Source organism: Pelodiscus sinensis, chromosome 1 (genome assembly GCF_052426305.1).
Source record: "Pelodiscus sinensis isolate ZL-2025 chromosome 1, ASM5242630v1, whole genome shotgun sequence".
Classification (NCBI taxonomy): Eukaryota; Metazoa; Chordata; order Testudines; family Trionychidae; genus Pelodiscus; species Pelodiscus sinensis.
Genome location: NC_143052.1, coordinates 269,919,642 through 269,932,188, shown reverse-complemented (window position 1 = coordinate 269,932,188; position 12,547 = coordinate 269,919,642).

Here is a 12,547-nt window from a genome sequence, read left to right as displayed (position 1 = left end):
TTCCCTGCCATTGCAGGGCCCATAGGCACTGGTGCACCTTGGTCCCTCCTATTCTCCCCCTGTGCCACATAATAGTCTACTCCAGGGGCGACTGATGAGCGGGAACATGGGAAGCCTCCAGCCATGTGACTGCCTCTGTCTCAGGACTTGCCTCTCCCCATTCCTCCTCCTGCCCTTCTCTGAATTTTCACTGTCCTTGTTCCACCTCTTCCTCTTAACCTCCTCCCTCAAGCAATGCGGCCTGGAGGATTAGCAGGGCCGGGGTCAGAAGATGGTCCTCCCACACTAATTGACAGTGCCAGGGGAAGCAGAACAATGAAGCCCCAACTTGCTTTTTGCCAGTAAGTGCTGAGGTAGTCCTGCTCCCTCCCCCCAAAACGATGCAGCTGCCGCATTGCTCCACTTCACTTGCCACTGCCGGTGAGTGCGGGAGGGCAGACTTCTGCTAAGGGTGCCTGCCTTCCCCAGCTCTCCTCCCCTATTAGTCCTCCTGGATGCCCAGGGACTCTGGCCCCTCTGGCTTCTTGCCAGCCCTTTGTCCCTCTCACACATGGAATGTGGGGGTCACATATCCTTATGATTCTCACACACACTGTTCTCCTGTGGCATGTAATATTTGTGTCTAATTTCAGTTGAGTTTAATGTGCATGTGCTAGGTAGTGTTGGTGCTCTGCAACATACTGGAGGTCAGATGGGGTGATCTTTTGGCCTTAAACTCTATGACACAAAACACTCAACCTTTCTCTTTGATCTTAATTTCCCTTAACCCATCCTCCTCTCTCATCTTTGATCTCTCTCTAGCATTGTCTCCACAGCATCAGAACATCTTCAACAACCATGTTCTTTCCTTCCTTCCCTTTGCCTGTAAACTTCTCAAGTATGCAGTCTACACCTAGTGCCTTAAATATTTCTTTATTCTTTCCTTGATTTTTTGCCCCTTCTGTTCTATTGAAATCTCCTTGATCTCTTTTTGGCCTTGTCTTCATCCTTATTCTTGGTGCCGTTTCTGCTCACTGTGAAACTCTGTGATGTGTACATTGAGGCATGTGGAAGTTGGGTGCCACAGTGATTCACTTACAGTCTGTAGTAGGCCCCCAGTCCTTTGCTGTATCCAGCTAAAAATATTCCGTTGCTTTTTGGCACTGAAGCTCGCTACAAGACAATAGTTTCCACCCAATTCAAATTTCTAAATGGAAAATTCCACAGTTCAGAAGCAAGAGAGTATACCTGGCTTTAGGTATACATCATGAGGACATAACAGTCTGTCTGCATAGAACTCATAATTTAGATCTGCGATGGAATTTGTGCAGATGTCAGTGGGAATTGCATTGGTTTATTTGAGGCATGTATGTGAAGAAAATGTATTTGATGAGTGAATGGGCAGGCTAATTTTAAAGCCAATGAATTGCAGCAGTATTGTTAAAAGTCCTTGTATATGCTGAAAAATGCTAATAAAACCAAACAGGAATATGGCAGAAAGCGTATTTAATTAAAATATTCTAAAATGAAATTCATATATCCTAATGTATCCTTTTACGTGAAAACTGATCAAAAATGGATACGGAGGCATAAAAAAAGATTGTCAGTTTAAATCTAATTGCTCTGTCATAATAAGATTACCACATTTATTCCAGCAGCTAACTGCTTAAGCTATGTAAAAAGTGATTTTTTTTCTGGACATCTTGCAAAACATGGCATTATTTCTACTGAATCATATCTGCAAGTTTTGCCTATATTAAATGGTTTGTCCCCACATAAAATGTTTGTCACCTGTAATACAGGAATCCATACTCAGTAGGTAATATATAGTTATAGCCGTATACCTGTGTTTGTATGTGGTCTGCCTTCAAAAATGCCAGTGAGCTATAGATGGGGGAGAGAGAGGATTGAAAATAGTAGGAGTTTGCTGCTATAATCCCATGGTTTAAGGTAACTGTTTCCCTTCTCTTCTCATTGTAAAAAACTTTACTCTACTCCTACTATCTTCTTAAGGTTTCTTGAAGCCAGTACAAATTTTACTCAACATTTACTTTTTAATTAAATGTTGTACCACTTAGGAAGATGTATGCTAATCTGAGCCCCAAATCTGCAGCCCTCAGCTTTACAAGATGCTGCTCCAGCGGAGGCTGTAAAGCTCTCGATAAGCAGGGTAAGGAGCAAGGTGCAAGTCCCTCAGCGATAACCTCCTGACTCCAACATTATAGGTCTTTCTGCTGGAATTGAGTTCTACATCTTACTCGATTGGTTATTGTCACAAATGAGTAATGGATGCACCCTGCCTGAGTCCCAGGGTACAAGAACCAGTCCATCAGGCCATCAGGAGGCACAGCTGTGGGCTGCAGAGGCAGCCAGATAAAGAGAAAGCTGTTAAAGGTACAGGGACCACCAGTGAGTGGACAGAGTACTTACAGCTTTACTGAATAGCTACATGACTGTAACGGTTCCTTGTACCAGTTAGAATGTGCATTCATCAAACTGCTCTCTGGGCTAATGTAGGAGTTCAGATAAAGCAGTAAAAACAAATCAAACCCAAGGAGGCTGTTGTAAAGAGGCTGTTCTGGCAGTGTTTAAGGGTATTTTTTTAAGGTGAGCTATTCAAAATTACTAATAAACACTGTTAATGCAGGGTAATTATTGCTATAAATAGATGAGAAGTTTAGTCTTAAGAAATTATCATGAAATCTTACCAATTTAGGGACAAAATGCATTTTTCAGTCCTTTGTTATAATGATGAATGATAATGAAAAAGCTAATGGTATGTTACTAGCCTGTCAAAAAAAATTACTTGGTCTGACAATAAATAGAACGGTGTCTAACTATTTGTGTTCATTATTAGTAAACATTTCCTTTTGAAAGTGGTTTGGCTGGTGTTGCTCTTCCTAATATAAAGGAATTTGAAGTTCTAATTAAATGAAAATATTCTTCTTTAGTACATGAAGCATATGTAATAAAGTCAGACTCTATTTAACTTTTACATTATATTTGACGATCAACTTAGTTCCAAAATGGATTATTGATACAAACTTAAAGGATGCATGTCTTTCTCTGGTGGTAATAAACAAACAAACAAACAAACAAACAAACATCTTATAATAAATCACAGGTTAGAAAATCCAGTTCTAACTACAGTGTCATCCCACCTATTTAAGTCGTATATCTGGAATATTATTGCAAAGTTTAACGGCTAATTTTAAAAAATAGCTAAACGAGCATGTACAACTAGGGACAGATTTTCAAAAGACCTCAACTTTTTATCTAAACATCTAAATGATATACTCAGATTTTCAGCATTGATCCTCCTCTAGTGATTCTCATTGTATCAAGGCAACCTGTTGAAAATCTGGCTGTAAAACACTATAACCAGATTTCTTTATTTAACTCTATACCTCTCTAAGGGTATGTCTACACTAGCTTGTTAGTTCGAGCTAGGTAGGGTAATGAGGGCAAGTGGAGTTGCAAATGAAGCCCGGGATTTAAATATCCCATGCTTCATTTGCATGTTCCCGGGTGCTGCCATTTTTAAATCCCCCTCAGTCCGAACTCCGTGCCCGTGGCTACATGCGGCACGGAGTAGGTAGTTCGAATTAAAGATCCTAATTTGAACTACCGATACTCCACATTCCATTACCCTACCTAGCTCGAACTAAGGAGCTAGTGTAGACGTACCCTAAGACTTCTTGCATCCTGCCTGGTAGTGGTAGAGCTTGGATCAAGACCTTGCATACCATACTAAGTCACACATTAGGAAGACGTTATAGCTGCAGTGTTGCAGTGAGAGGAGAAGGATCCAATATTAGAGTGCAGAAATACTTTATGTTTACATCAAAACCACAACTGCAAAAGAGTGTTACAGAATGTTTAGAGGCAAATCCTCAAATGATCAGGATTTGCAAACTCATCCAGTAGGTTTAATTTATGAACCAGGGGAGAGGAAAGTGCACTGAACAATAGGGTGATTTGGCTCCCTCCCCCAGAAATTACATCTGTGCATATTAGCACGTTAGATCAAGTTGAAGCTTTTCACTTGAAACTTTTGTCAATGAGAAATGGACTTAAAACAAAACAAATAATTTTGGAAAAAAATCATTTTTGTAAAAAAAACCCCAAACCTCCCCCACCCTCCCCCAAACCAAAAGTTAGCTAAAAACCCCATGCTCTTATCCTCTCTTTTAATTTACCATTAAAAGATGGAATACAACAATGGAAGAGGGGGGAACAATGAGCTGAAAAATCATAAACTGGATGAAGGCAGGATTTCAGTTTTGAAAACAGAAATGTTAAAAGATTTAATAATATGCATTTTTCCATTAGTATTTTAAAACTGAAGCCAATGGTGAAAAAAGCACCATTTAAAAAACATATAGCTTCTTCAAGGTGTAGCAGCTATATTAATCCCACATGACAACCTACATGATTTTTGTTACCCACCAAATCCAGGAAAAGTCTCAGGAGCAAAATCAGGACCTGTACGTGGCCTTCATCGTTTTGACAAACGCCTTTGACTTTGTTGATCACAAAGCTCTGTGGAATGCTGACCAGATTTGGCTGCCCTGCAAAACTGATTAAGATCTGAAGGCTTCTTCATAATCAGATGACTGCCGCAGTTCTCTGAAATGGCCTTAAGATGGAAACTTTTGCCATCAAAACTGGGGCTAAGCTAGGATGTGCCCCAATCTTGTTCCCCATCTATGTAGCAGTCTCTTTGGTCCTCGTCAAAGACCAGAGTTGACATTCAATGCAGAATGGATGGGTGTTTCTTTAATCCATGGACATCTCCACTTGAAGTCTTAAGTCCTCACGGTGTACATTACTAGCCTTTAGTATGCTGATTACTTTGTTATCCTTGCACATCAAGCTACTTCAAGCCTTGCACATGTCTTCCCACAAATCACTCTGGAGGGTTAGACTTTGGACACAGTGGGTGTGTCTAAACTACATGGCTCCATCGATAATCGCGGCTTCATTTAAATGTAAATGGCTGCCGTGCTGAGCCGACAAACAGCTGATCAGTTAGTCTGGACACTCCCGCGCTGACCTGGAAGTCCTTTATCGACCTCCCCGTTATGCCTCGTAGGATGAGGTTTACCGGGGAGGTCGATAAAGGGCTTTCATGTCGGCAGGGGAGCGTCCAGACTAGCTGATCAGCTGTTTGTCGGCTCAGCGCGGCAGCCATTTAAATTTAAATGAAGCCGCGATTATTTAAATCGCGGCTTCATTTCCCTTTGCCGAACAAACAAATCTACATGGCTCTGTCGACGGAGCCATGTAGTTTAGATGTACCCAGTGAGATCCCGCACAGGATCAAGTACTTCCTTTAGGAAATTGCTCGGACATGTTTTCATGGACTGTGATCTACAGCAGGACAACCAAGGTCCAGGTCTACAAGACAATTGTTGTTCCATCATTCCTTTATGTATGTGAAACCTGGACAAGCTATTCATAGCATTTCAGGACTCTGGAGAGGTATCACCAATGATGCCTTTTTGTCAAGTGGCAAGACCTCTGCACTAATGCCAGCATCCTCGCTGAAGCCAGTTTCACTAGCCACGATCCTCCTGCATCCACTTCTCCGGGCTGGACACTTGTGTGTGGATGCCAGACTCTTGCCTCCCAAAACAAGTCCCCTACTCTCAGCTCACCCATAGTCAGAGATCCCCTGGTGATCAGAGGAAATGCTACAAAGACACACTGAAGAAAACTGATGTGGATTTCACAAGCTGGGAGGAGCAAGCCACCCACTGACTCCAATGGCAACATATCTTGCAGCAGGCAGTGGCTCAGTTCAAGGTGAAGTGCCCTGCCATCCAAGATGAAAACAGAGAAGGAAGGGGGGAAAAGAGCTTTCTCCCAGCAGGCAGCTGGTCTGCCACAAAATGTCTGTATCTATTGCAGGTGGATTTGTGGTTCCAGGATTGGACTTCTGAGTCATCTCAGGACCCACATGTAAATCCATGGTAGAGATCATCTTTGAATCAAGGGATCTCCCATAATGTTAATTATAGGCAGAACTGTAGGTACCAACTACAATTAAATTGTCTACCACTTTCTCTTTTCAGTTGCTTGAAATTTTGCCAGACTTTTAACTGTTTAGGCTCAAGTTTTCTATACTGGTTTCCAGCATGAGACGGAATTATTTTGCAAAAACAAACAAAAAAATCCAACGCCCCCAAAAAAACCAACCAACTAATCAAAAAAAAACCCCAACCCCCCCGAAAACCAAACAAAAACAAAAAACAAAAGAAAACACCCCAAAAACAAATCCTGTTTAGCTGCTTCTTTGCACAAGGTTAGGGGAAAATGCATTGTTTTGCCAATATTTAAAATTTTGGCAAGTATTTTTTTAAATACCTTGAGTGCCTTCAAGATTTAGAGCAAGGACTGAGAATTTGGCAAGGGGTGTAAGTTTGGGGTGAGACATGTGCCTTTTCTATTCTTGTGGAAAATCCATCCAAATTTGGCAAAATTATTCATACATGAAAATCACCAGTTGTACATGGTGTTTGGAAGTTTGCTAGAAGCTGGCAGCATTATCCTACCAGTGTAATTATTTTCTTAATCTGTACTGCTCACCACTCTTCAGCCCTGCAGAGGGTTTTGGTGTAACTATCATGTCTTTTTAAGAGCTGGTCAGTTATTCAGTTCTCCTCTCTCTCTAGTTTCACTTTTGGGGTTTTAGCAGCTCTCCTTTCTAGTTAGACATATGCTGACTGTTCACTTCAACCGAGAATCATCTTTCTTATACACTGTCTTTGGTCTCCTTCATTAGAACATTAGAAAGAACACAACATGGGAACACAACAGTGCAAGTAACAGTGAAGAAGCACTTTTCACAGGAATTTTTCAAGAAGTAACGGCATCATATCACTGGATTATTGAACTGGAAACAAATGGAATCCCTATGACATTTTAATTGGACACTGGTACACAAGCCAATAATGATTAAGTGACAACTTTAGTGATTTAGTGTCGGTGCCAGGGAAGCACATACCTATACTAAGGTTAAAGATGTGTTTGGAATTAGGCCTTATTCTGTTTTCCAGAATCTGGGAATAAGCAACAAGGGATGGCTTACTTGATGATTACCTGTTCTATTAATTCTCTCTGAAGCAGCTAACATTGGTCACTGTTGGAAGACAGGATAGTGGTCTGACCCAGTATGGCTGTTGTTATATTCTTAGGGTACGTCTAGACAGTAGTGCTACTTTCAGATATGTCTGGTATATCAAAATAGCATTTTCCATGTCTTAGCAGCACACCCATTACTTCAAAATGCAGTCAAAATAACGGGCTTGCAATTCTGATGTCCCAGTAAACCTCATTCCACAGGGATTAAGGGACTTGTAGGGGAGTAGGGGGTCTATTTTGAAATCTGGTGCTGTGTAGACAGTATCAAATTTCAAAACAGACTATCTCGCAATAAATTTGAAATAAACTATGCAATCTGCCTAGATCAAATTGCATAGCTTATTTTGAGCTAGCATCACTGCATAGACGCACTTTCAGAGAATATATGAAGGCACAGGAGCAAATAAAATTTGAAGATTAATTTCAGAATGTCTTTGAGGAGATTGAGAAACTGACCATCAAGGATAAAACTGAGTTGCCAGAAACAAATAATCCCACAATAAATATTCCTCTGGTTCTAATTTAAAAAAAAACTTGAGGAGGGGCTAGGTAAATTAGTTGCTCTGGGCATTGTTGAGAGACTGCTTCAGTATCCCTACATTTTATGCAGGACTCTACCACCCCATGCACTTTGTTCCAACTGCTGCCTCGTGCCTGGGTCCCAGATGCTACCCCGTAGCCAGGGCTCTGCTGCACAGGATTCCATGGGCTCTGCTTTCACCCCATGCCTGGGGTCCCATCTCCCACCTGCTGTGCCCAAGGCTCTGTGAGCTCCTCTGTTGCCCTCTGCATGGGCCTGTGCAAACTGTGCTGCTGCCCCACACCCAAGTCCTGAGAGGTGACCCCCAAAATGAAGCTGTGCAGGGCCCCACTAACTCTAAGTCAGCTACTGCCCAGGCTTGATTCTGTTACTGGTCTATCGTAATCTACCATCACTAACTCTTTCCTGGGTTTGTTGTCTAATTTTAGATCACATAGCTGCAACTGAAAAAAAGTTTCTAATCAAGACGGCATCTCAGATCACTTTCTTTTTTCTTATTGTCATCAGTGGCCTGGGACTTGTTCCAGCAAACATGCATCTCTCCTGCAGGAAAGTGTGGAACCTTTTGCACCCATGCAGCAAAGTCAAAGCCTCTTTCTCAGGTTTAGAACTGAGTTTCAATGAAAGCTCGGGAAGCATATGCTACTGGCCTCCAATGCCTCCCTCGCTTTTGAAGAAGTGCTGTCCCAAGACCTTCCTTAGAGACCTCTCTTGACAGTTTGGTCTGATGTTTGCTGTCATGAAATCTAAATAGAGTAGTCCCGTTCATTAACTGCTCTAGCTTCTCAAACTCCTGCTTGTGATGTGCCTCCCAAGCCCATTAATTATTTTTGTGTAATTATGTTCTTAGCTTACTGATTTTAGCAACCAATTAAATACAAATATCCCCACCAAGTGTATCATGTCCATGAAAAACCAAGTTTAACAAATCACTTAAGTTGGGGGTAAGCATCAGTTAAGGGCCATCTGGCTTTTAGCTCATGTGGCAGAAGTTCTTATGCTATGGAGGTCCCAAGTTCAAGCCTACCTGATAATGACCGGGGTCCATCAGTACATAGGTATTGGGAGTGGTACCTGGAGGTGGTGAAGGGAATACCTGGGAAGCATGGGAGGTATATGCATATACTGGGAGCAGTATTTGGGGGGTGGTTGGAGAGATTACCTGTGGCAGGGGGACTCACTGCAGGTGGGGACAGTGTCGCTCCCTGTCCCACTGGCAGAATAGCTGGCACAAGCACAGGATGCAGTGCTAGCAGCCAGTCAATGCCTCAGTGCGGCATGCTCTCCCCAGGGCTAGCAGCCAGAACCACAGTAGGTGAGATTCCGCAGCTTTGGCAGCAGGGGAATAGACCAATCAGCTGCAGATGCATGGACAGACTAATTGGAAAGTCAGGGATCTTTCTGAGCTGCAACGACTGCTCTGCAAAAATCCGAGATGCTGCCTATTATTTGTAAATCAACCCAGACAGAAGAAAGAGGATCAAATAAGAGGCAAGCTATATCTGGGGAAATCCAGATGTATGGTTACCCTTGTCATGGCAGGTAGGGCCTCTGCTATCACATTGGAGGATACACTTTTATGATGGTAAAACAGGGCTTCAGGAAACAGTAGTCTCTTGTGAGATAGTTCCTAGGTCATATGACGTGGACACTAATGAAGGGACTAGGAAGCACCTTTAACTCGTCACAGAAAGAAAGGTCAAGGAGACAGTATCCAACCTAAAGGGCCTGAATTAGAGATGGTGTACAAGGGTGCCCTCTTACCCATCCCTGGGTCTGTCTTTGAGTCCCGTGGTGCTGGTCACACACCTGAGCCTAATTCCTGTCACACCCCTTTTTCCAGTGGATGAGCATAGTACTAAATGCTGAGTTTCTTAGCCCCCTGGCCAGAGGACACGGGGTAGGGGAGCCCAGGCCCACCCTCTCTCAGGGGCCCCAGGCCAGGGCCCTAAGGACAGGTTCTCAGTGTCCTGTACGGCTGGTGGGGGATGATCTCGCAACTCATCAGCCCACCGGCAGCCGTTCAATGTCCTGCCCTGGGCTGCTTCCTACCCTGCTGGCTCCAGCAGTGCCTCCCCGCACCTGTGCACTCTTTCCCTCTCCTTACTTTCGTGTTCCCCTTTTCTCCTTCTCTCTCTCTCTCTGCTCCCCTACCTCCCCTGTTGAGCTCCCCCAATTGCTTCTTATCCCTCTCCCCAGTAGCTCCTCCTGACATCACCCGCCGACCTCGCTCCCCTTGACGTCACCCATCGATCTCAGTGGGGGGTGGCATCCTGACGTCAAGGGCATGACCCGGCATTTGGTGTCATCCCGGTGTCTGGCTCCCGCTCCTGTCAGTTGTGCTGCTGCCGCCGAGCAGTGTGCACAGGGAGCTGGTGTTTCCCGGCCAGCCCCCAGGAACGCAAGAGCTACTGCGGGGTTAGTGCAGGATGAACCAGCTTTGGCTGGGCGGGGACGTTCCGAACGCCCCATCACAGAATGATACGAAAGAAACAAAAACAAAACAAAAACAAAAAAACCAAACCCAAACCTGAGATTGAGCAATACAATGCAGACACTAACCTGATACCTCTCTGATCTGTAAGATGTCTGAAGACACTGGAAAGACTAATTAGAAATTGTTAAGAGTTTGCTGAGGTTTTCCCCATGATGCATGTGCTGTTATTAGTCATTAAAAGTGGTTGATGATGATACACCTGTGTGTCATTAGTTGGAAAATGAAGAGATGAGGATCATAGCTCTTTAACAGCTGGTTTGCTAGTCACTTCTTTCTCTCTGGTTTCACTTGTGGAGTTTTAGAAGCTCTTCCTCTCTCCATTCCTCCTTTGCTATCCTGGTATAGACTGGCTGTTGACTTGTACAACAGAGAATCATCTTTCTCATACACAGGCTTTGGACTCCTGCATCAGACCCCTAAGTGGGAGACACCAGTCTGTGGCAGTCTCTCAGAGCAAGCGCCACCATCATATAGCTCACAGATCATGGGCTCTGGTCTGGAATTAAGCAGAACTTCTCTCCAATTGCTGCTCCTTCTTGGGCTGGTGGAGGTTGCTATGGTGCCAGGCACTAAACCAGAGAACAGACACTCTTTCTCTTGTGCTATCAATATTTCCCCCTGCAAGGTGTCAGGATGACAGGAAACAGCAGCCTGGCTCAGATGGGGAGTGAGGGACAGATGGGGAGTGTAGGCTGAGGTGGAAGAGGGATTTGAAAAGGATGAATGAGGAGAGGCTGGGGGATGACAGGAATACAGGGGAATAGGCAGGATACAGAAAAGGACAAGCTGGAGGGGACATGTGGGGATAAGGAAAAAGCCAGGGGTGCCAGAATAAGGGGAATTGGGAGCAATGATCTCATAACTTTTTACCTGCTTTAAGGGTGAGTGAGAGGGGAAAGGTTGGGGGCAGGTGGGGAAGACCTCGGAGGCAGAGGAAGCATAAAAGCAGGGCCTCAGAGAAGAGGCAGTGCAAAAGGTGAGGTCACAGGGAAATAGGTGGGGGGGTAAGGTGGGGGTGGGACTATTGTTAGGGCACTAACAGCTGGTATGTGATTTGCTAAAATGCAGCACAACTTACAGAATTCCTAACAGAAGCCCTCATTGACATCACTGCAAGTTGTGCGGTGTTTAAGCAAATCACATACTAGCTGTTTCAACACCAGTGCTCATCAAATGAGGAACAAAAAATGTGTGAAAAATATAGGTTTATATGACTTGCCCAGCACAGAGGTAGACAGGGATAGAATTAAATTCTCCAATGTGGCATTCAACTTCCTTAACCATGAGACTTTCTTTCTCTTCCTGCAATCCCGTTTCATTCAAGACACCTCCAACTTTTGCAACAAGCGAGGCAGGAAGCCTGTAGACAGTAACTTTATTCATTCCATGTGCACCATCCATCGAGTGATGAATTTGCTAGCTAATTGCACCCCTTCAGCAATACAAAGCAACCCAAAATCTAGTTTAACCAGGCACTTAAACTGAGGGTATGGCTTCTTACCATCACAGAATGATGTGCCAGAGTTATCTGGCAGCATGTGTTGAAAATAGACAAGTCATGCCTTCTCTGGTAAGCAGATAGATTTTGTGCTTGATCCTTTTCCCAGTGACACTTGGAGTTAATTAAAAGAATAATCAGACTTTTACTTTTAAATTCCAGGAAGAAAGTAAAAGCAGACTAAAAGAAGTTTATAGAAGAGAAGTAGTTAATTATTAAGAGCACCACACATTTTGATAAAAAGAGTTGTATTTAAATCTAAGAGAAAAGGATCTCACAGATGTAATCAATGGAGACCAGTATGAATGAGACAATAACATACACTAGGACCCAGTTCTGCCCTTAGGGTATGTCTACACTACAACGTTAATTCGAACTAACTTAGTTAGAATTAGTTAATTCGAACTAAGCTAATTCGAACTAACGGATCCAGACTAAAAAACTAGTTCGAATTAGCGTTTTGCTAATTCGAACTAGCATGTCCACATTAAGTGGACCCTGAACCGGGCTTAAGAATGGCCGGAAGCAGTGCCGGCAGGGCATCAGAGGAGGACTTAGAGCGTGGAGATGCTGTCTCAGGCTAGCCGAGGACTGTGCTTAACAGGTCCCGACCCCCACCCCGGACAGACAGTTCTCAGGGGTTCCCCGCTTGCAAAGCAGTCCTGGCTTGGATTGCCCGGAGTACCCACACTGGGCACATTACACCACTCAGCCATCAGCCCGGCTGCACTTGCTGCAGGCTGCCATCTGGGGAGAGGAGGCAATTGGGGGGCTGCAGGAGAGCTTCCACCCCCAGAAGACCACAGAGCCAGCCCAGTCCTCCCCATCGGGGGCTCGTGCCCCATTCCTCCCTCACCTCCTTCCACTTACCCTTCCCTAGCCCCTC